At 42.5% G+C, this 24,770-nt stretch overlaps 1 protein-coding gene across 9 annotated transcripts in view; it reads right to left on the bottom strand.

Moving 5' to 3' along the window:
• Window positions 1–17,141, bottom strand: part of NCOA2 (nuclear receptor coactivator 2) — a 198,352-nt gene extending 181,211 nt beyond the window's left edge. For 4 of the 9 annotated variants that reach the window (XM_080378652.1, XM_080378653.1, XM_080378651.1 and 1 more), the window contains exon 1: window positions 8,317–17,141. The gene's annotated coding sequence lies outside the window, so the exon portion shown is untranslated. Of the gene's footprint in view, window positions 1–1,874; window positions 4,026–8,316 lie in introns of those variants that run through there. The other 5 variants (XM_080378656.1, XM_080378654.1, XM_080378659.1 and 2 more) reach the window with 2 other exon arrangements.
• Between the last annotated feature and the right edge of the window lie 7,629 nt (window positions 17,142–24,770).

The raw sequence follows: 24,770 nt of genomic DNA, 5'->3' as shown, positions 1-24,770 counted from the left end.
CCATTTTGTTTCTTGATAACTAGCCTGGCTGCCCACTGGTGTTCTCCTACTGCTGACTTATTTTCAAGTCCCACCTCTCGACCTACACAGCTGCCAGTACTGCAGCTCAGAAAGTCCGCACACAACCAACGTGGCTCCCAACTGTTATGCTGTGGCCCATGGGGCACCACATGGCAACAATGGAAATGACAAGTTTTGCTGATTTTCATCTGTTCTATTCATAAAATATTTAATAATAGTACTGTCTGAAAGTGAAGGCAATACATTATAGTGCTACCTTCAAAATGCTACTAATGAGGTTTCTTTCCAAATAAAACTCTTGAATGATACAGCAACTAGTGACAAGCTTACATATAAACTGATATATTATTCCAGATGTGTTCCTCTAACTAAACTAGACTGTCAGTGAAGAAAAGTGACGAACATGAAGTGATGGACAAGGAAATGACCTATTAGTCCTTTGCCTTCCCTTCTCTCAAGTGCCTTCTGAAGCCTGAAATAAAGGAAAGCCAACTCTGCAGCAACAAGCAATGCTAGCACCCATGGCCACACAAACTCCCACCCATTCCCACAGGAATCAGGAGGGGCTTGGGATGCCCCTCAAAACTCAAGACAAACCACTCTTGCATAAAGCCAGCTTTCACAGGAATGCAATGCTGTTAACGGTGGTGCCCAAAGGCCTACAAGTATGCCACATGCAAAGGCCTACATGAAGAATGGGTCTCTGCCTCAAACAGTACATAAATTATCAGCATTAGCTACAATAAAAAAATTAAATGCGCCATAGCTATCACTCTCCACACCTGCCATTTTCCAACACCACCATTCAATTCTCCATCCCACAGAGTAAAAGAAAACTTTTAAAAAGAAGTCAAACAACAGCTAAAAGCAACTGGTACAGCCCAGAATAACACACTGTCCTCTGACTTCAGAGCGCTTCACGCGTTTATGCCCCATTCATGCACAGCAATTTCTTTCTTTTCCAGGACATCTGTATTCCGGGTACCTAAAGATGTGCTACCTCCTTGCCCCATAAAAACTTAAAGTTGCAACCAAAACACACAATACCCGCTCTACAAACTACAATTTAGCTAAAAGGGAGGGAACAACTACCACTTTCAGACATAACTGGAAGACACCATCACTGACAGCATGCAAGTTTGGTGAACGTATTTTTTCATCCACATAGTCTTCAAGTTCCCTCATTCTTATATTAATAAGAAAAGGTGTCACAAATGATCTCATCATTGTGCAGTAAACACTAATTTCACACAGAACTGTAGCAAAAAAAAAAATTGAGGCCTCAATAAAAATTCAGTATATTTGTAGTAAATAAGCCATGATTCTTAAAAAAAAACAGCAGCAAAACAAGCAAAAGTATCTTTGCACTGCAGATGCCAACACAAATTGGAAAGCAATTAAAAAAAAAAGCTTTAAAATATGTTAGACCTACATTTTCTAGCTAGTCAAGTATCAACAGGTTGACTTTAGGTTTTTTTAACATAAAGGCAACAATTATTCTGGCCACACTGAATAGTGTATTTCTAGTTGTAAATTTTTATTTGGGAAAAAAAAACCCCAAGATTTAGACTTGAAGAACGGCTTTTCTCCTTGAGAACAACATTGAAATCTGCTAAAATAAATAATGTATTTATCTGTATACACTCATCATCTTCCTCCACAAAGAACCTATTTTAGGAAATTGGTGGAACAGGAAAAGGACATTGCTCGTATCTCTGGAGACCAAGGTGCAAGGGTAACAAGTGAAATTAGTTGACAACAATTGAATTTATTCCTGGGAATACCATAAAGGGTTGGTCAACAACCATTGACATGAATTTTGAAATAGTAAAGAATACGGACTGAAGAGCTACCTTGTGAACTCAGAGTACGGTGTTGGAAGAAGTATGAGGAAAAGTAGTCTCCACTGTAGGCTGGGTGATATCTGAACTCTCACTTGCACAAGTATTAAAATATATGACCTTGGGGTTTGAGTTGTTTGTTTTAAAATTTCATTCCATCACCCAGGCTAAGTTCATAAAAAGACCTGTAATAAAAGTGTCAGTATATACTATCAGATATATTCATCGTCAGACTTTCCTCCATCCTTATAAAGTTTTCTTTTTAAATGCAGTTTAATAGCTCCTAAATAATCTGCAAGGTACAAATAGGTGACATACTGCATTGTTTTTAATTGGAGTCATTTTCTTCAAAATCCATGGGCAAGACTCATTAGAGACCAATACTGACAGCAATAAAAAACTAAATCTGTTCACACACAGCTGAATTGCAGCACGGGCAGAGTAAGAGTAAAACTCCATAATAATTCTGACCTAACAAGTAAAATGTTATTTCACTTTCCATGCCCATTCTTCAATCCCAGACTTTTCCACTGAGGCAGCCAATAAAGCAGCCAATTGTGATATGCCCACTATAATTCCTACCAAAGAGCAACAATATGTCTTACATAGCTCATTAAAAAAGCATCAAAATAGCAACTCTCAGTTATCGCTACATCAGATACATATACTCACTATGGCCCAGGATCCACCCCACCGCCACCCAGAAGCTCTTGTAATCCATGCTATTTTAATTAGTTTGTCACCTATACTCTCTGTCCTTTCATTAATACATTAATGATTTCCATATACATGGAATATTTTAGCAAAATACAAGTTATCCTTTCCAAATAGCAAGTAACTTGAAGTTTAAAAGCAAACAGGAAAATGTAATTAGGCTTTACAGAGGGCATTGCATTTGAGATGAAAACAAGCAAATGCACACTACAAAGCAGCTTCTGAATTTTGAAGTAATGGGAGTACACTCACAGACAGAGTGAGATTTACTATCATTTATAACTCCTAAAATGAGAGAAAAGCAAGAATAATATCTCTCAGTAACTGTATTAATGGGAGATTTTTATGGAAGCCATTTAAGGAAATGCAAGACTTCAAATAGTATAATGATGCAGCTGCAGAAGAAGAAAAAAAAAAAAAGTGTGCATTGTTAATAAGTTGTTGTATAGCTTCAGACATTTAAATTAATGAACTAATTTCAGACTTCAAAATGCCAAGCACCCCAGTGACCATACTCTTTCCATAGGAACTGTGCCTATTTATTTCCATAAAACTCTTAAGCAAAATTTCCATTAGTCTTTCACTAGAATAATGTGCAATTTCCACAGAACAAGACTGAAAAATCATAAACTGTAACAAAACACAACGTAGTAAATTCACCGTGTTCAACATGTATTTTTCAAACTGTTCATTAACTCAAAATAATTGTAGAAAATCAGTAGAAGCATTCCAAATGCTCAGGAGAAGGAACGCTGTTCTAGGTAATAGGTAAATGCCAGACAAGAAAATTTAATTTCTTCCACTCAGTTTTTTTCATCATGTAAATACTATTTCTGAATACTCAACAGTGACAAAATAGCTTTGTTTTAAACCCCTGCTTAAAAAAACACCTGGGATTGTTTGGGTTTTTTTTTAAAAATTCTGTATCTTAAATTGATTAAACTATACAAGCTGTCATATTTCATGTCACATTTCTCCTTGGTATGTTTTGAAAAGGCTAAGCTACTGAATCATTAAAAATAGGGAGTGTTCGCATAATGCAAATACTGCTGACAAACTACTAACCATAGAACTGGTAAGATGCCTTATTAATATGTAACCACTGATGTAATATTACAAATTATTCTTGCTTCTCAAAGTTGCCATTTCACCAATATGTATGCCTGTTCAAAATGTTATTCAAACACAGAGCAGGAGTCCTGGTAACTGTATTTATACCATGAAATCTTAAAATATTATCAAAATATTATCTATAATATATATGTGAAATATATGTTATATAAGCTCAATTATCCTGATGGGTAAAAGCCAAAGAATACTTCTGTAAGGTTTAAATTCCCAAGAGAAGAAGAGCCCAGATCCTGTCCGCAAGCACACAATGGAATCACAGCTGACGATGCACATCTTTTTCTGGATGTCTCCATATGCTCAGGAGGGGTTTCCCCCCACCCCACCCCCTCTACCCCCCCCCCACCGCACCCCGCCTCCCTCCCCTTTTCTCCCTCTCCACCTCCCTTGCTCCCAGCATTACATTGAAGAATTTGTCATTATCTGCCACCAGGAGTATGAGAATGTTTTAACAACTAACAAAAATAAAGTAGTGCAGTGAACTTCACCTCATTTAAAAATAAAAATAAGGGATCCTGCCAGAGTAGCCATCTGTAACTATATTAACTAATAGTAGAAAATGAGTGGATGAATGGATGCTCTAATTTGCCTTCTATACAGTAAGTATCAGTGTTACTCTGTTCTTGGTTTAAAATGTTGTATCACAGACAAGAGTATATATACTGTAATGACACATCTCACCTCTGACCTCCAAAGCCAAACATAGAAATAAGCGAGTACTGAGCATTTTAATGCCTATAAGAATACTGAAGAAATGTGTGGAATTTGTCAAATACTTTATACCTACTTGCATACAAACTGCATCGTTTGCAGAGGCCAACCATAGCAAACGTACAAAAAAATGAACGTGGCAAGAACAGTTTTAGTTCAGCATTGCCTTTCTCCAACACGCAATCTATTGGCACTCGGCAGACAAAGAGTGTTACATTTATACTTGAATTTGGTACCAGTCTTTAGTTCGGCTGCTTCTTTTAAATGAACTGACAGCACCCTCAAGGCTGAGACCTCAATAAGCCTCTGCAGCTTCTGCAATTCTGGTGTCAGGTGCTAGAGAAACTCCAGCTGAGCGCAGAAGCCCAGATTTTGCCAATGAGACAGTGACATCAGCAACAAAGGCAAGGAGCAGAAGACAGTGGGCATTGTAGCAGCAGCTGGCTCGCTCACTGACTTTGTTCTTCTTGCTGCAAAACCTGGGCTCCCTGCAGATGGGCTAGCTCTTACTGGGTTTCTTTTTCTGAGGACAGAGGGAAAAGCTGGGAATGTCAACACTACAGGGTGCTTACATGCCTCTTTTGACAGATTCTTTCAGCTTTATAATGAGCAAGCAACATCCTAAACAATTATTAAAACATAAACATTATTCTTTAATTTTTACTTCAGAGCTTCAGTTTAATGCAATGCACTGCACTATATGTGAGTAAATCCTCTGTACTTTCTAATTTTGCCTCCAGAAATATTCTCTCCCAAATAACATTGTTCCAGTTTAAAAACTTAAATCGAACTGCCTTATTCCAAAAGTATCATTCTTGATAGCAATAAAGCATTCCTTACTCAAATGTCTCAAGTTTCAAATTTAGCACTGACACCACTAGGACACACAATGGGGAAGATTTACACATTTACTAAAGAGGCGTCTTCAGACATTGCAGAGATAGCGATTAAGCATGTCATACATGGATCCTCTCCCTAGTAAAGACCACAAGCTTGAGAAAATATAAAGTTGAGAAATCTTCAGTTTTTACATGAGATAAAAAGAGCATGGTGGCTGAAAAAGTGAGATGATGACACCACCTTTGTCAGACACTTATTGCATAATGCTCACTAAAGCGAGATACTGTCTTATTAAAAATTAAGTGATTCTTCAAATATTTGCGTGACGCTAAAAAGATCAACCTTTCTTCTTAAAGTTGTTCTCAATATTCCTGAAGGATGAGTCCACGACAAAGTATTTTCATCAAGATCACAGATGACCAAGACTGGCTATGAACACTAAGCTTATCACAGCACTTCACATAAACTTAGGGATTAACTGGGGGCAATTTACATCTTTCTTTTATCTCATGTGGCAGAGCAGAGCTGACTTCTATGTTCCAGCCCCCAATCAGCTGTATCACAAATGCCAAAGTAAGGGACACAAATGCATGAGCGCCCATACGCACCTGCGTACGCATCTGTACGTACAAATATGCATAAGCCTGGTATATCCTATTTGTGACACTGCCGCTGACGTAAACAAGCAAGTGTCCTGAAATACGCAGGAGGCGCAGTACCCACACCGGCTGCGATAAAACGACCGGGTTCCATTCACAGCGGCCTTAAGCTGCGTGCAAGCAAAGACCAGCCCTGCTTTGGGGAATAACAGTTTCGGTATGACACTAACAACGGTGTGCAACCTTGTCATTTCTCCGAGAGGATGCAGCACAACGGACTAGCAGCTCCCCCCCTTTCGGCACTCCCAGAGGGCTCCCCCTTGCCCCCCGAGGAGCCCACCGGGTGGCCCAATGCCACTACCGGGTTGTAAAAAGCCAGGAAATTAACTGGCTAGAGTTCATTTTATGGTTTAGTACATAAAAACCTAGAAGGATTAAAAAAAAAAAAAATGACTGCTCTTGGTCACAACAGCAGCAAACTAAGGACAACAACAACAAAAAAAATGCTTTAAGTAAGAAGACCGGCAGTCCTAAACTGCTTACTTATTTACAGCAGCAATAGAGCTCGGCTCTGTCACAGCCAGACACTATATGCTTAGTTCAGGCTGTACTCAAATACCGTAAAAATATTATCGGTTCAGTTCTAAAGCCCCTTCACCTGCTCCCAACTACTCAGAGAAAGAGAAAATACAAAACCAACTGACTGCTACCAACAAGCAGGCTGCTCTCCTTTACAAGGAGACTCTCCCCTGGCTGCATTACAAGTGTATGCACGCCGCGGGCCCGCATAGGCGCTCAGAGGCACACAGGCTTACGCGAACCACGGTTCGGGTATCGTTATTTCCCGGCGACTACCAGCAACCTCCTCGCCGCCCCCCCCGGCCTTTTTTTTTTTTTTTTTGCCGGGCCCCCGGGCAGGTTTCCCGCAGGCAAACCGCGCGGCCTGCACGCCCCCCGCGGGAAGGGGGGACGCGCTCGGGGCCAAGCGCGGGCGAAGCGGTGAGGGGCGGCGAGGCGGGGGACGGGGCTCCGGTTACACCTCGCCCAGGAGCCTCCGGCGAGCGCGGCGGCGGGGAGGGGTTGAGCACCCGCCCTCCGCGGAGGCGGCGGACATCTCCCCACCCCTCCCCCGCTCCCCGTGCGCGGGGGCCCGCTCCCGGCGGAGGCGGAGCGGCCCGCAGCCTTTACGCGCGGCCCCGCGGGAGCGGAGCGGGAGCAAGCGGCACCGCCCGCCCCGCCGGCAGCACCCGCCCAGGGACCCCGGCCCCGCGCCCAGCCGGCTGCCGTCCCCTCCTCCCCCTCCTCCTCCCGCCGCCGCTCCCCGCCCCGCGCACACACGCAGACACACGGCACTGCGGCGGCCGGGCCCCCACCCCTCCCCGGGCCGCGGGGAGGCGGCGGCCGGGCGCCCCGGGCTGCGCTCGCACGCAGCTGTGCCGCCGCGGCCTGGCTGCGCGACTGCGGCGCCCCGCCGCTCGCCCCCGCGGCACGGCGCGGCGGTGCGCGGCGCGCACACGCAGGCGCAGCCCCCGCGCAGAAAGTTAGAGAAGTTGCCCGCTTTGCCCCCTCCTTCCCCGCGCGTCTCCTGCGGGCGCGCAGCGGCGGCGGGGCGCCCCGGCCGCGGAGGGGAGAGGAGAGGGCACCGGGCGCCGCGGCCCCTGCCCGGCGCGGGGAAGGGGGCGGCCGGCTCAGCCCCACGCAGGGAAAGCGGAGCGGCCCGCACCCCGGCGCGCCAAGTCCTTGTCAGCCGGGGAAAGGGAGGGGGTGAGCGCCACCCTGCTCCCCAAATCACCCCTTTTGTCACCGGGGAGACACCCTCCCTCAAGTTTCCCTGTCGGCGTGTGCTCGGAGGCGAGGAGGGAACGTCCTAAACAATCCCTTGAAAATCTCCCTCCGCACCCCGGCTGCCCCATCCTCCCCCAGCACGGGCAGCCCCTGCCCCCCGGCTCGCCCGCGGCAGCCCTCCCCTCCCCGGCTCCGCGCACTTTCTCCCCCGGCCGCCCCCAGCCAGCGGCGCGGAGAGGCGGCACCCGACCTCCGCCTGGCCTGGGCGCAGGAAACCAGCCCCCCCGGCCCGGCAGTGTGGGGTGCCCTAACCCGCCCGCCCCCCCCTCCGCCCCGCTCCGCCGAAACGGGGGATGTCCCGGGGAAGTAAACCCGCACCCCCCCGCCGGGCCCCGGGGGTGCGAGCACGATGCCCCGGCGAGGGGCGGCCCGGCAGTCCCCTGCCCCCGGCTGCCCCCCGGTTCCCCCCGGAGGGGGCCGCAGCCCCCGCCCCGCTCCCCGCCGCGGGGGAAGCCGCCTCGCCGCGGCCGCGGTGCCGCCCGCCAACGCCGCCCCTCCGCGCACCGGCGCGGCCCCGGGCGTCCCCCCGGCATTACACAAGGCGGCCGGGGAGGCGCGGGGGGCTCGGGCACACCCCCCGCCGCGCCGGGGCCGAGGGGGCGTGCGGGAGCCGTTACCGGGATCAGTGCCGTCTCCCGCCGCTGCCGCCGCGGCTGCCGCCGGCGCTGACCTTCGCTTTGTAAGATGAAGCTGAAGCTGGGGCTGCGGCCGCCATGTTCCCGTTTTAATAACTGCCTGCTTGTTTATTTCAATGGAGACCCTCCCACCACTCGCCCTCCTCCTCCTCCCCTTCTACCCAGAGGAGGGCTGGACGGGGAGGAGGCGGGGGGAGGCACAAGTCACTCCCCCCTGCCCCCGGGCACGGCGGCAGCGGCCGGGCCCCGGGCTGGGGGAGGCTGGGCCGGGGCGGGCGGCACCGCGGCGTGGCCCGGGGCGCCGCCGCCCCTCGCAGATGCCGCCCGGCGGGGCGCGGGGCTGCCCCGCTCCCCGCCCGCAGGGACAATGGCAGCCGCCCCGCTCGCTCGCAGCCCTGCGCGGCGCTCCCGGGAGCCTCCTCCCCGGCACCCGGGCGGGGGAGAAAGGGGAAGGGAAGAAGGAGGGAAAAAAAAGTCCTTCGCCCTCGGAGGGCGAGACTTTAAATGTGGCCCTTTGCGGGCCGCCCCGGGAGGCACCTCGCCGCCCAGCGGGACCGGCGCGATCAGCCCCGGCAGGGCTTTCGGTGGCCCCTGTCCACAGTAACGGAGAGGCGCGGGGGCGGGGGGGGGGGGCACACGGCACAGGCTTGTTTCCTTTCTTTGCCCCCGGGGGGATAAAAAAAAAAAAAAAGGCACACATGCTGAAAATCGCGTCACAAATGCACGGAATCAACTGTGCCTTGCTCACGGGAGCGAGGGGATGGAGATGCAGGCTCTTCCTAGGTTGGAGGAGTGAAGACGTGAGTTAAAAATTATTAAGGGCCGGAGGGTGATTGTTAAACATTGCCCTTTAGTTCAAGAGGCGACCCACGATGCAGAAATCCTTTCGTAAAAGGAAAGCTTTAAGTTTTCACGTATGTCGATAATGGCGAGCTGTGCTCTACAGCTTGTAAGGGTTGTTATTTTTGATGTTTTCTCACATGGGTGTGCAGCCCCAAGTTTTTCTGGAGCTATCCACAGATTATATATTGTTGCTGGTGGTATGGCTAACTCTGCTTGCAATTAGGCTTGTCCAATACTTTTTTGATCATAACCGTTGTTTTTCAGAGGGTTACATTTTGCCCTGCTGTGCTGCATGCAATTTCCCATACTTGTGTCTGACTCAATTTTTTTAAAAGCTTTTTCCTTTGACTGGGCAAAAATAGTTCAATGGGTTTTCCAAACATATTAAAGGGGAACTATCTTTCCCGCTCTCCTCCCCCATATTAAGAAAAGTCTTTGCAAGCAAGTACTGAAAACTTGTAATATTTTCCTCTTCAGGTATGGGATTTCCTATACTCAGGTATGGGAGAGATGGCTATCAGAAGTCTTATTTGAATGTAGTCCCATTAGGAAATGAGGGTGGAGGGATTGTAGTCTGTAAACACTCAATTAGAGCTTTGCTGCCAAAGTAACCAGAGATCCTACCTACATTAAATGCCACTGTTTTAGGGGGAGTGATTTTGGCATCATCTCCAGAAGAGAAGCAGGCGTGCTCCAGTGCTGGGCTGCAGTAGCTGGAGAGGACAACCTTTCTGAATGTCCCTCCCCATCAGTCATACTCGGCAGAGAAATTACTCAGTCTTCAGGAAGCTTTTCCGCCCTGCCCGTACGCGGGCAGGCAGCAAAGAGATCGAAGGTTAATTCTGTCTGGAGAGCAGAGAAATCAGAATATTACCTTGAAATAACATGGCAAATGAGAGTAGCTTGTATGTGAAAAAAACCTGGGGCAAAGATTTCTGGACAGACAGAGCTTTTCCTCTGGCCTCATTTGTTATATCTGTGCAAACCTCTGTAGCAAATAAGGTAACATTTATATAGGCAATAATCTCATTTACCTCACAATCATGATTCATTCGTTCTCCTATGCTAAGTGAAACAGTGGGCCGCTGGGGGGGGGGGGGGAGTATGTCTTTAATTTTATGACCATAAGCAGAATTGCACAGGTAATTTTAATTCCAGCATTTCTTACTTATGAAAGCTTGATTTTTTCCCAACTTCACACTTCCTTTAACATAACCAAAAGTCTTAAGTATTAAACTAGTACCTAAATCCACCGGGAAAAGCAAGGAAGATCTTTTAACTTGCTGCAGTACAAACATAAAAGATAGCCCATGTAACACAAAGTTTATGGTCTCAACATTGACAAAACCCTCTGAGTCTGATATGGCTGAGTGTCGTTGATAAACTGGGTGAGAGAAGGGTTTCAGCTACACACATACGCTCAGATCCACTGAAATTTGTTACAAGCTTCTAACTCATGAGCAGATACACTTTGTCATCTAAGGCCAAAACCCAAACCCCTGGTTACAAATATCACTGAGTGCAAAGACCAGTAATTATGCTATTCCTGACTGCTGTTCTTTAAAGGGAAAGCGCCGTCTTCCAGATGTGAAACAGATTTGATAAACACACTTCAGTGCCAGGGTTTATTCAGCATTACAGGTCTTCTCTGAACCTCTAGCGTCACCATTGCTGTGCAGTGCTGACTACAGCTGGGCTTAGTTATTCAACAGAAGCTTCATCCATTCTAAACAAGAGTAATACAAGCTTTCCATCATCCTCTCCTATGCGTCCTCCTCCCATTTATACTTCTGCTGGCTTTTTTGTTCACAGCATCACTTTATGCATTCACTTGATTATTCATTGTGACTTGCAAACCTTTCCTGGTGTGAAATTTAACACAGACAGAAGGTTTTAATTATTTTGAATTTTCAGTGAAGTTTGGTTAAATTTCTTCTCATAATTTTTTTCCCCTAAATCAACAGGAGAAAAATCAGAATCTGAATGCAACCATGTTTTTTTCTGATCAGTATAGTCATCTATTGTCAATATTTTTTTCTTACTTACCTTTTCCACATAACATATGTCTCAAAAAAATTGGTACATGGGGTGCTGTGAGTAAAACTAGTATTTTCCGGTGTGTTTTTAACTGATTTTCAAACATAACAGTTATTCTTCCGTAAGGTGAAAGGTTATGAATGAATTGTTGAATGCTTATGAACTTGGTGGGCCACTCAGGTATGGTTGCTGTCTCATAAAGCTGTATCCACAGCTCTAACACGTAAGGAAGAAGGGTTTATGTGCACCTGCTGACACCAGGGCTATATGTAACACAGCTGTTTGTGCACAAAGCCTTTTTCATGAGCAGCTGCATTTACCCTGTAGAATTGCTCTGCCCACCTTTATGGGGAATTGAGTCCCCACTTATTTATTAACCTTCCCAAGTGGATTTAAATATGGTCTTTATGAAACCAATAAGATTTTTGTTGACACAGTATATAACCAATTCAAAGCCATAAAGAAAACAAAATGAAATTTAAAACCATTTAAACCTACTATACCATCTTCACCCTCTTCAGGATGTGGAGGGACCTGTCGTGGTCTTCCAGTTGAAACCTCAGCTCCACATAGGGCCATTTTTGAAGTTATGCCAGATTTTCCAGAGCCATATCCAGCTGAGTTTTTACTGTCTCCAGGGATGAAGAGTCCACAGCCTCTCTTAATGACCCGTTCCAGCTTTTGACCACATTTGTGATTTTTTCTTTGCCCCCAATATCTAATAGACCTGTTCCACCTTGTGCCTATTGCCTGTCACAGGGAAAACGCCACTGTGGACTTCAAAGAAGGCTCCATCTTCTCTGTGCCTGCCCATTAGGTAGCTGAGGAGAACAATGAAATTCATGCCAGCCTTCTCTTCTTAGGACTAACAGCCTGACCTCCTCGGCCTCTTCTTGTGCGTCACATGCTCCAGCACCTTCACCATTGTGGCAGCCTTCCTCTGGATTTGCTTTTTTATGTCCATGGCTTTCACGTACTGGGGACCTCAAAACTGCACACGGTAATCCAGATGTGATCTCACAAGTACTCCATGGGTGGAAACAACCACTTTTCTCAACCTACTGGCTCTTCTTTTGCTATTGTGGCCCAGGATGCCATTGACCTCCTTTGTTGCAAGATCACTGCTGACTTACTAGTTGCTTGTCAGGATCCCCAAATAATAGTTTTTTTAAAAAACTCTTTTCTATCCACTTGGCTTCCACCTCCTAAAGTGGGTGGCTATTCTGTCACAGATGCAGGATGCTGCACTAATATTCACTGAATTTCATGAAGTTCCTGCTAGCCCATTTCTCCAGCCTGCTGAGGTCCCTCCAGTGCACCGACCACTCCTTCCCAGTTTGCTGTCACCTGCACTTCATCTCATCACTGAGGTCACTGACAAAGGTGTTTCACAGTATCAGTCCCAGTATCCACCCTTGAAGCACACTGGCCACCAGCTGGACCTGCTACTGCTGATGACAGCCCTTGAGCCCATGGTCCAGCCTAACATCTTTTTTCCACCTAACTTATCTTCTACTTAACCTAGCTCATACCTCTCCAATGTGATTAAAGGAGGCCTATGGGTGATTGTGTCAAAAACTTTGCTAAAGTCAAGGTAAATGATATCTGCCACTCTCCCTTTCTCCACAGACTCAGTTATCTCATTATAAAAAGCAGTGATGTTGGTCAGGCAGAATTTACCCTTTGTAAACCCTTACTGCCTGTCCCCAGTCACCTTCTTGTCTTTCAAACACCTGAACGTGGTATTCAGGAGGATTTACTACTTAATCCTCCCACAGACGGAGGTCAGACTGGCTGGCCTGTAGTTCCCTGGATCTCCCTCCTTGAAGGTGGACACGACATTTGTCTTTCTTCCAGCTACCTAGCACTTCCCCTAGTCGCCATCACCTTTACACAACACACACACACACACCTGTCAGGATATGCATACTCTATTGTTACCACAATTACTGTGCCCCTCTGCTCTCACATCACATCCAGACCGTTGCTGATTAGCCCTTCGCCATATTCTGCCTTCTCAAAACAACACACTGACTGGCATAGCACTATGTTCTTTTAAAGCATCTAGGATCTGGCTCAACTTCTTCAGTGGCACTTTGGCTTTATTGCCATTTGATACAGTGATACATCAGACTCATTAAGAGCTTGCAGTGAAGAGCATATCCTAGTCATATAGAGCTTATGTGCTAAAAGTAAAAATAAGGTATTTTTTTTGTCCTAGAAAAACCTCAGGCAAAAACAAAATATGTTTTGCACCTCAAATAACAAACTTATAAATTAAAAAGTGGCTAATCAAACATCTTATTGCATGTTGATTTGCTTCATATTAATTTTTCTAAAAATCAGATAACCTTGAAAAGCTCCATACTTTTTTAATACAAGAAATCAATCAAGATCAATTTCACCTTATAAAACATTTTGAAGAAAGTTATAAATGTATAGGGTAAGAATCAGAATTTTAATCAATATTTGTGCCAGTATTTTTATACTAGAATAAATAACTCATTTTACTCATGCTACTCTGATAGCAGTCATGCTAAGACAAAATAATGTTCAGCTGAGGGAAATACACCTGTAGAACTAAACCGTGACTGCTATACTAGCACCAGAAGTGTATGTATTTTTCTTGTACGATAACACCATACAAAAACCCCTTGCACTTTTACCTTGCTGGAGCAGCACCTTCATTTACCTAGCCCACTTGCTTCTGCCACTTTCCTTCAGTTACATGTAGCAACTATGACCACAGAAGTGCTGGATCAGTCAAACAAGATCTGCCCCTAAAGTTCTTCTCATGCACTGTGGTGGGGACTGCTGAGCAGCTGGCACCAAATTCCAACCATGAGAAAAAGTGCTGGGCACTGCTGCGTAGGCTGCTGGAGATGACCCTGCTTGAGCAGGGGGGCTGGACCAGTTGACCTCCAGAAGTCCTGTCCAGCCTCAGGAACTCTGTGGCTCTGTGATACTTTTTGTGGGGAAAAAATTCTTTCTGCTACTCTGCTTTATTTCATTCACACCGATCTCCCAACTTCTCCAATCATTCTTCTCTTCAGCCATCTCTTTTTTCCTCCCCTTCTTTTGCCCTTATTTTCCATTTTATCTTTATTTTTGCAACTCTTCCATTCTCAGTCTCTCCCACATTCTCATTCTGCAGTGTATGGTCAATGACACTTATGCCATGACATATTCTGTATATTCACGCAGTCTGTTCAAAAAGACATTGCCATTCCTCCTACTGAGGATGAAAAAGGCCCAGCTCACCCCTATACTCCGCCTTTAACTGAAAATGTACATACACTCAAGCATACACGTTAAGGGGTATGATCGAGCTACATATAAGAAGAAATAGAGGTAGAAGTGTTTCATTATGATTTTGCTGTTTAAAGAGTAATGTTGTCTTCCCCTTGTAATTACACTTTTGAACATGTTAACTTACCTTTTGTTCAGGATTGTGTAACACTGTCTTCTTCCCTTGACTTCCTGCACTTGAATACACACGTTTTTGTACCTTCACAAGATTTTGATAATAAAAAGCATTGCTGAGGAAGGGCAGAATTAAAAATCATCCATCCCACCATTAGCAAGTGGAGACGTAGGCTTTGACAAGCCCCTTGGACACACTCTTTGTGCTGCTTTCTTTGGGATGTCCTCTGAAAAATTATTCTAAGGCAGCTTTTATTAATTCATAATTAACAATTACTTCTCATCCCTGACCACATACATTAGAATGCTTTCCTCCTAAATCGTACCCCTCAGCCTCAGTTATGCAACCCTCAGCCTAAGTGACCCTACATCTTTTATATTGAGCATACTTTCTAAATTCACTAGTAATCTGATTATAGCTTGAGGATGATCAATCTGTGTTCTCAATTGGCCACTTACTATGTAAATCCAGAGTTATGTAAACATGTCAATTTATTAGCCCATTTAATTAGAGCACAGAAGATACAAAAAAAAAAAAAAAATCAGAGTGGTGATGAAGCATGTTTTTAACTGGCAAAAACTTAGCATGTCTGTACAAGTAGCACATTTCATGCAGCAGACTTAAGATCTGCCTCTGTCTGTTGCAGTTCTTAATGCCATTATGAAAGAGATGAAATCAAGATGGAAGGATGACAGTGATTTAGTCACAGAACCAGTTAAATGGCTTTCCAAACTTGAGGCCACAGATAGCTTTTTGATTTACAGATAGCACAGAAGCTTGATCTTACAAACCTTTACCTGAAGTAAATAAAGTCCAGAAAGTATGAAGAAGTAATATAAGGAGTCTGACTTCACCTCAGGATAGAGTTAAGGGTTTTAAGTTCAAGTTCTTTAAATTCAGGAATTCAGCTGCTCATGGCTTTTAAAAAAATATTATTTTAATCTAATTTCTTTTTATTATTATTATTAAACCAATTAAAGTTTCTTAAGCTTATGTTTTCAGTTTGGCTTCCAACCCTAAACTCTAGAACAACCCATTTTTTTGTATGGAATTATTTTAGTCTAACACATATCAGAAAAAATTGTCCCTAATTTTTTTGGACTATGTAGTAGGACAGAGGTTTTCCATTCCCTGAGACTACCTCCATTTCACCCTAATGGCATGCCCTCTGAAATCTCCTTAGCATCAGCTTCATTTGACTCACCAAAGGCATCAGGGATGGGGAACAGTCATTTTTGAAGACTGAGCCAGACAGTGCAGAGCAACTAGAAGAGTTGAACATTTCCCTGATCAGTTTTGGACATCTGTCCTTTCCTTTCCCAAACAGGTCCTTGGATTTGCAGACTCTGTGGTCTCCTTGAGTTGGCTTCTCCCACTTTTGGGCTTTAGGAGTAGATACTATTACCATGTGAACCTCTATATGTAGGATCAAAATTACACATTGCTCACAATATAGCAAGAAATTCTGTGGTTTTCTTTCTCCTTTCTTGTGTCAGGAAGGAAAGGTAACAGTGTTGACTTTGAAATAATCACTGGGCATCAGAATTAGCACCTCACCAAAATAAGTCTCTGCTCCAGCCTCCTTGTGTACTCAAGGAGACAGCTCTATATCAATAAAAGATAGTTCATGTTTCTGAAGTTGCAATCCTACCGTGGGACATTTTCACATCTCTGGGTTTTGCAGACAGAGATTTTGCTTTTGATTTTACTACATGTGGTGGTTACATATGCATTAAATATGGCTCATCAGGAAATAGCAAGGTTAGCAAAGCTCAGACTGAAGGAGGAAGAGGCTACAACTGTATCAAATTTTGATATTGTTTCTTGTGACATCCCACTCCAGCCATTCCACTTTTAAGCTCTCAAATACATTTTCAATAATTATCATAATGTTTGGAGAAAAAAAATTAAACAGTAAAGCTGTTTCATAAAAGCAACAAATTAAAGAGAGGAAAGGAGCCAAGAGAGAAATTAATAAACTAACTTACGGCTTGTGTTTGCAGTAAGATAATACATGCTTGAAAGATAATGCAAACACACTGAATGGTTTGGAAAAGCGCAATTTGTAACCAACTTGCACATAACTTAACCAACCCAACCTCACCATGGTCTGGTGACTCCAACCTGACAGCTAAGGTAATAGGCTCTGTCAATAGTTCTGCTTGCACTGTTTAAACCAACAAGTGTTTTGCAAGAGCCACTGTAGCCCTAACATTTGGAAGACAAGTGATATAAAGCTACCACCACCCACCACCACCCCCACTTTTGCAGTCCTTTCTATGTCCCTTTCAGAAGACAAGCTGCAGCCTAAGCTCTCCCCTCCCCATCTTGACTTATAATTAAGAAAGATCCTGCCTTAGACAATTCAAGTACATTTGATGAGATCATTACAGATACTGTGCTTGCTGGGATGCGGACTTACAAAACCAATTGTCCTTTGTATACTCCTCTACCCATCAGCTTTATGCCTACCAAAGGGAAAAAAAAGTCCTGTGAAGGACAGACTGAGCTCAGACAAAGGTGCCAATTTTTTACAACAGAAAGTGCCGAAGGATGAGGAGGAAATGAACTAACTTCTATATAGAAGACTATCACCTTCCCTCTTAGTTTAAATACAGCTGCGTTGATTAAATGTATACCCTGAATCCAGAAAAAAAGAAACGACAAGATCAAGAAGCTAAAAGAGGTCAAGAGGCCATCTGTGTCCACCCCCCTCCTTTAAGGCAGGATGATTAACACCTATCTCACTCCCAGTGCGTTGGTCTAACCTGTTCTTAATGACCTGTGATGAAGACATCCCAGCCTCCCAGGCTACTGCATTGCTCTACTCTCCTCAGGATTAGCTTTTCTAATGCTTAGACATGGTTTAGTTTGCTGCATTTTAGGCCTTTATCTTCTTCTCAAATCTACCATGGATATAGAGTTTTTTTCCCCCTCTACTTTTGTCAGTTCTTACCCTTTTGCAGGGCTGCTGCATTGTTGCTCCTGTCTTCTACTAGCCTGAGTAATCTCAGTTCCTTCTAGCTCTCCTTTTACAGCACATTATGCCGGTCCCTGCTCATTCCAGCTGCTATAGACTTTCTCCAGCTGGTGCAGAGAAAAGGGTGAGTTTTTGATATTGAGCATACTACTTAGTTTGAGGCCTTACTGATGCTGGAAGCATTACTTCATTTGCCATGCAGGCTGTATGTCCTTTTCCACATCCTAATAAGCATTTTTTATTTCCCCCACCCCTCCAATAACATGGTATCACTCACTGTTGTTCAGAGATCAGATCTACTATGCTAATGTTAGTATTCCAACATTTAAAAATGCAGTTTAGTGAATTATTACAGACATTATATTGATGTAAAAGACATATACCACTTCAACTGAAGACCTTGTCCAGTCATTATTAAAAAAAAAAAAAAAAAAAAAAAAAGGGAAATCTAACAGAAGTGTTCAGAGCACTATTCTTTGTACATTTTGGCAAAATCAAAACTCAAAATCAAAGCATAATAAACAAAGACTACTGCTACTGTTTGTGTGTAGATATGCCTGAATTTTTCAGACAATGGCACATACGTTATTTTCTGTACTGGCCATATTTCTACAAATCTGGATCAGGATTGTCAGAGAACCACTCTTTTAGCTACAGAAAAGTCTAGTAACACCTCATTATATCCTCAAGCTAAACAGTCTCATGTGTAGAAAAAACCCTCCAGGGATGAAGAAATATACTATTTATGTCTATGAAATTGAGATAGTCACATTTACTCACATATTCTATTCATACCTATGTATTTTTGAAAGATGTCACATAACTATAGGTTCAAACAGGGAACTACACTTTTGCTGTTTCAGGGATTAGTTGTCAAATGGGATCCCATTTTGCTAAGGACTACACAGGTTTATTGCAAAAAGATTTTCCCTGGCCAAACATTACAAGATAAATACCAGATAAGGAACGGGTGAATTGGAAATCCCTGCCCCCCAATCCCCCCCAGTCTACAACCTCCATCCCCACCCTGTACCTAGAGAGTGGAATTAAAAGGAGCAATGAAAAATTGGCCAAGTACAGGGTTTGGTATGACAGAGAGGTGTCCTACTCGAGCAGCTGCTTAACTGTTGTTGAGTCACTCTTGGTAGAAACTGGAGCAGGGTAAACAATGCAACAATTCAAAAAATTCAGGAGACACCCTTAGGTAAGTGATTTGGCAAATATATTTAGCTTTGCTGGGGACACTCACTGAGACTACTTACATGCCTAAGTACCTTGCTAATCAGGAGGCTATTCGAGCTATTCGGAGTAAAGAAATTGAAATGTGTTTGTTTGTGTGAAGCTGGTGGGCCTGGTTTTAGCTAGTGCTTGCAAGACAGAATCATGCCTGATACAATATGCCTTCCAAACATGCCTTTAGTTGAATTTATTTACTCCCTATATATATTTTAAAGATATCTTTTTCATACTCATTATTGTAGATCCAAGTATTCCTTTTTTGTGTTAAAATGAAATGCATGAAGTAAATGAATCAGTCCAACACTTCAGTGTTTATGATACTTACAATTTTGAGGCAAGGCATGTTTGCAAACCAAAAAAAATTTTTTTAGAAATTACTTAAATCTCATCCCCTGCTGCTTTGATAAAATCTTTCATTTTCTTTTAATAATAATGATAAAGAGGGAACCCTGGATTGTGACATGTAGAATGACTACTATTCAAGGAAAGCAATGTCTAATTGTGTATAACTTGTGTATAATTTTGGATGTGTCAATATTCATAAATGTAATATATTTTGTTTTGTTATACAACAAAACGCATGGCTTGGTTTTCTGTACTGACTCTCTTGCATGTAATTTTATGACAAAAAGCATTTTATTTGATAAGCTACCCGTAAGAACTGAATTGTCTATTACATATTCCTATTAAATGGATTATATCCCTTTTCGCTAGAGGATCTGCTCATGATATTATTCAAGAGTTCTATTTAATTCACTACTTTAAAGTGTGTTAAATTCCTCAGTGCCTGTTTCTTAGCATCCTCTTCACTGACACATTGTGAATACTTGCAAATTTTGGTGGAGTAAGAAAATACGTTGGTTAGAGAAGACATGTATTGTATTTCTATTTAAACGCCAGATGGCCTATGCAACTATGTAGTAATAATTTGCAATTTACTCACTGTGTGAGCTTATTTCCCAAGTAGTTTCTCACTATTCTGTCAAAAACTCGAAAAAGTACATTATAACCACAGATACCAGGGAGAGCATGAGCAAGGATTAGTAGGCTTGCCTACACAGAGTAAGCCTTCCTAACTCACATGACTCAAACAAGAAAATCAAGTGAGCTGGCAAACCTCAAACAATGGAATGAAGAAGTAATGCAAAGGTAATTCCTAATTAATGCTGTTTATTTTGTAGAAGCAGAGTATTTAAACATTTGGAATGTCATTTGAACATCACCATTCAGAATATGTTGGGTTTAAAACCTGTATTTATAATTTGTAACATAATGCATTATATCTCAAAATGTGCCTATATACATATTATAGGCATAAAATGCCATCTATAAAATCACCAGTTGTAATTATTCATACTCATTGTAATTAAGTATACTGAAGTCAAAGCAAAGAGACTAAGTAATAGAAGCTAAAAAGAGGAAGAGATAAAATTATGGTATTTGTGTGCAGATAAAATTCTAATAAACAAGAATACATTCAAGAGATAGTTTCTCCTATTTACATGCAAAATGCTAGTTTGGTGAGTGGAGTAAGAAATTCTGGAAATTAAATGTAAATTAAGGTGAAACTGAAAATCAAGTTGTTTCTTAAACAAGGAAATGCACATACATATTAGATATCCTATAATCCATAACCAAATCATGACTGAATTGCTACTTCAGAGCAAGTGAAAAGGCTTATTGCAAAAAAAATAATAAATTCAGTTCCTGAATAGTTAAGGTATGGAAATGTCTCTTTATTTAGACCTGCAGCAATCCCAAACTTCCTATGTTCCTCTAAAACCCACCTACCTATAATCCAGATAGGAAAAACATGGGAAAACACAGAACAGATTGCAATGAGGATAGAATCTACATTGAAATATAGTATGATTTCACTGCAAAAAGCTGCCAAGACAATGTGAAGATTCAGCCCTATACTGTGTTTTGTAAATGCAAGTATTACTCTAAATACAAGCAGAAAGGAACCCCGCCCTACCTCAAATAATAGTGTCTGCAACTACCACTTACTGGGGGAAAAAAAAAAAAAAGAAAAAAAAAAAGGGCACTTTGTAGTTCTTGTGTAACTGGTTCACATACAGGTAGGTAGAAATCTGCATCAAAAGCCTGTGTCAGCTCTTTTTTATATGGATGCCTGGCGTTACCCTTTCCTTGCCCCATGCGTTGGGATGGAACTGCAGCACTGACATCACTTACATAAAGCAAAAGAAGTTGTACGGTGTTAAAACCAGACCACAGACAACATTTCTCTGGCTATACCCTGTGCTTTTTTCCAGGTAGTAGCAGTTCTCTGCGTTGCAAGCTCTTCCTATTGATAGTTACTTACTGTCCATCTCTGGAGAAAATGCGCCTACGAGCAGGGCAATAGAAGCCAAACAGCTTGCAGTGTACCAGCTCCAAACTGAAGGCTTAAAATTCCCTAAACATACTATGTTTTTAACTCTATTAAAAGGCATGGTATGTCTGCACTACTTCACAGTCCATCCCGTAGTGTGTTTTATACACCAGAAATTAAGCCCTACCCTCACATCCAAACCGCTGTGCTTTTGGAGGTTCCAGATGCAGGAGGTGCTCCAGCACTGTAAGTCAGGCAAATCTTTAGGCACTGAAGAACACGCTTGTAAAGCTTCGGAACAAAACCACTATGGAAACCAAATTTTCAAAGTTGGCACAAACTAGCTATCCTAGCACAGTTTTAATTGTGAAAAAAGGAATGCAAGCATTTGTCTTAAGAAACAAATCAACTACTTTGGACTTTGCCAGAGCTGTTATTTACCACTTGGGCAAAGGGGCCCATTTTGCTCCAAGCCAGGACAGAGGCACAAGTTGACACCTCTTGGATTTGCACCCATACAGTTTCTAGTGGTGCGCTCCTTTTGCCCCAGCTGCAGTACTTTAAAGCAATCCATGCCTCCATCATATCTTCTCTCAGCCTTTGCTTCCTCTTTCACCAAGAGTGTTAAAAAAATCCCCAGCTCCCTTTTCCACAGAGAAGTTGCTTTCTCTCCTATCTTGAGCAAGTATGGCTGGAGGGGAGGTGTTGAGGGGAGGATGTGCTGCCAGGGGCAGCTGGGGCCAGGGGCTCCTGCCTTGCTGGGTGCTGACCAGTGCAACATTGTTCCCCCCAGTCATCCCAAGCCAGCACTCCACCTCCACAGCCCCTCACAGGAACCAGGAAAAAGAAATAAAAATCATTGCATTACTGGCAATGAAGCAATAGCTGGGTGATGAAACAATACAAAAATAATAAAAATTCTGAGGTTTATTTATATTAAAAAAATGTTGGTTTTCTGTGGAACTTCTTTTCTTGAAATCTGGGCATTGGGGAGATGTGGGGAAAGTAAAATAAAATAAAATAAAAAATAAAATAAAGTAAAATCAAATCAAATCAAATCAAAACCCTACATGATAGTAAGAAAAGCACAACTCCCCTTTGCTTCCCATAGGCAGTGCCACGTGGTTTCAGGTACCAGGCAGCACGCCCAGGAAGAGCAGCCCCAGGAGTCAGTACCAACAGGCCCTTGCTTTGACTTTCAATACAAAAAGAGAACAGGCCCGGAACAAGCATAAGGAAAACGGGTCTGATGCTGATGGGCCTGAGGCACAGGGATAGGGCTCGTAGCAGCAAAGCCCATTTTGTAATTTCCTTGTATCTCCGTAGAATAGCTTCCGTAAGCAATTAATTCACTTACAAACTAATTAGAAGAGGTTCAGCACCTTCAAAACTTAGGTCCTCATTGTTCTAAAAAATTAAGAAAATACTAATTCTGTTTGCAGAAGTGGATTTCCCACAAAGTAATAACTGTTTACTCTGGACTTCAATTCCTTAGTTAATTTGATTGCATGAATTAAGGCATAGAAGCTTCACCAAGAATATAGTTAGTTGAAGTCTCTTCAGGTTATTTAAGGGATGCAAAAAGTTGTGCTTATGTAGCTTTGCTTGGGAACCTAACATTTACTAAGATAAATAGTAAGGTAATTATATTCAATGCTACTGAAAGAAAATGACAGAGAACCTTGTGTCATCATTCTATTTCTGCAAATCCACATTTTTTAGTCTGCAATCTGTATTTTACCCAGCCATATCCCAATTTCCTCCCTAAGACAAGCTGCAAATTGAGTTTATAGTTTATTTTAATATTTCCTGCCATCAAATTATATGGATAAGAAATCCTGTATACTCGTGCCATAATCCCATTGCTGATGAAGAAAAGAATACACAGGCCTGTAGTATAATATTGTCATGCAAACAGATTTGTGTCTCACTATCTTAGCTTGCCTACACTTTGAAATATTTTAAAGCAAGCAACATATTTTTCTTAGGTTAGCTGGAGAACAAATGCAGAAACTTCACATGGAAAACTGAGATATCATCTTTCAAATTGAACAAAATAATGGACAATAAAAACCCCCATGTAACACGGGTTTGCTTACAGTTCCATTAAGTGAAGAACAGTTCTCCAAGCCCTTCACTGAAATACTACAATATAACTTGAGACACAAAACAGATCATTGTTTTATACTAAGCACAAGTTTTGTGACATGCATGTTTAATTTCATTAGGAATTGAACAAGAAGCCACATCTGTGAGGATGAAAGTCAAAGAAAGAATTATACCTGCATTAAATTTCAAAAGGAAAAAAACCCCAAACCTCAAACAAAGAGTCATTGTGCAGAAAGCAGAGTATAGTACAGGAGAGCAAGGTACCTTTAGGAGATCAGAGAAATTACTTTGATTTCCTAGTGGGGAAAAAAAAAGTTGATACGAAAAGTTAATGTAAAGGAAAACATAGTGGGACCATCATAATTCCAGTTTCTCCACAGGAATACCAAGTAAACCATAAAAATGAAGTGAAAAAAACTCAATTACATTGTAGATAGGCAAGATAAAATCAATTGAGGGAGGGATTTAAAACTGGTGTTTACATGTTTTTAACACAGTTGAAATTGTTATTATAAATCTAGTAAAGCAGGAATTATACATCTGTTGAAATTCCTTAAATCACATGATTTCTACAGCAAATATATAGCAAGACAAAATGCTCGTGTTTTTTATGCTAGATGATATGCAAAGTACAGAGTACGATCTGGGGAAATGAATGCAGTAATGGCCAAGATTTAATAGCTGGTAATTTCAGGGTACTTGAAACTTTAATGTAGTCTGTTCTTCTGTCCTCAATGCTTGCTGAAAATCAGGTCCGCTCCGATGTTTCTGCAAAAACTGGAGCACACAGAATAACTAGAAATTTGTTAAAACTGTGGCCTGAGAATACCTTCAGGAAACAGATGACCTCACAAAGTCTGATGAATATTCTGACTGACTCCTGTGAAAATTTTGGGTGAACACAGAATACAGTAGAATGTCCAACACATAAGTTATATATTAACACATAAATCACACCTTCTTAAAAGGAAAACTAAACCGCAGCATCTTATATTATAAAGTTATGAAGAAAAAAAAATTTCCAACTTTTTTATGAGAAGGAGAAACAACTTCCCTAGGGCATCAGCTGGCAGAATAATCACTAAGAAGCAAACCAGTATCAGATGTATTAAGTGTTTTAGGGAAGTACCAAACTAAAAAGCAGGAATGCCCAATACCTCTCAGTCTGACAACCTAACCACACCACTGTGTGACGCTGAGGAAGTTCTTACCACATTACCACGATAAGGTGGTGCAATTAATACTAATAGTACAGGGTGCAGTGGTGCTTTAATTTCCCTAGAACACTGTCAAACTATAAAGTGCTACATGCTGTATTTTTATTACTACTATTACAATGCTCTTTATTTTTCAGCCAGAAAATTGTAGGTACGTCTTTGAGGAGGTTTTAACATACCTGAGTGCATGAGATATCCACAATAAGAAAATAGTTCAAGCATGATGATACAACAAAAAATACTGATGCATTT

This window comes from Falco punctatus, assembly GCF_963210335.1.
Source record: "Falco punctatus genome assembly, chromosome: 3".
In the NCBI taxonomy this organism is placed as follows: Eukaryota; Metazoa; Chordata; class Aves; order Falconiformes; family Falconidae; genus Falco; species Falco punctatus.
Note: the sequence above shows the minus strand (reverse complement) of the source record. Positions and strands in the feature narration are given on the sequence as shown.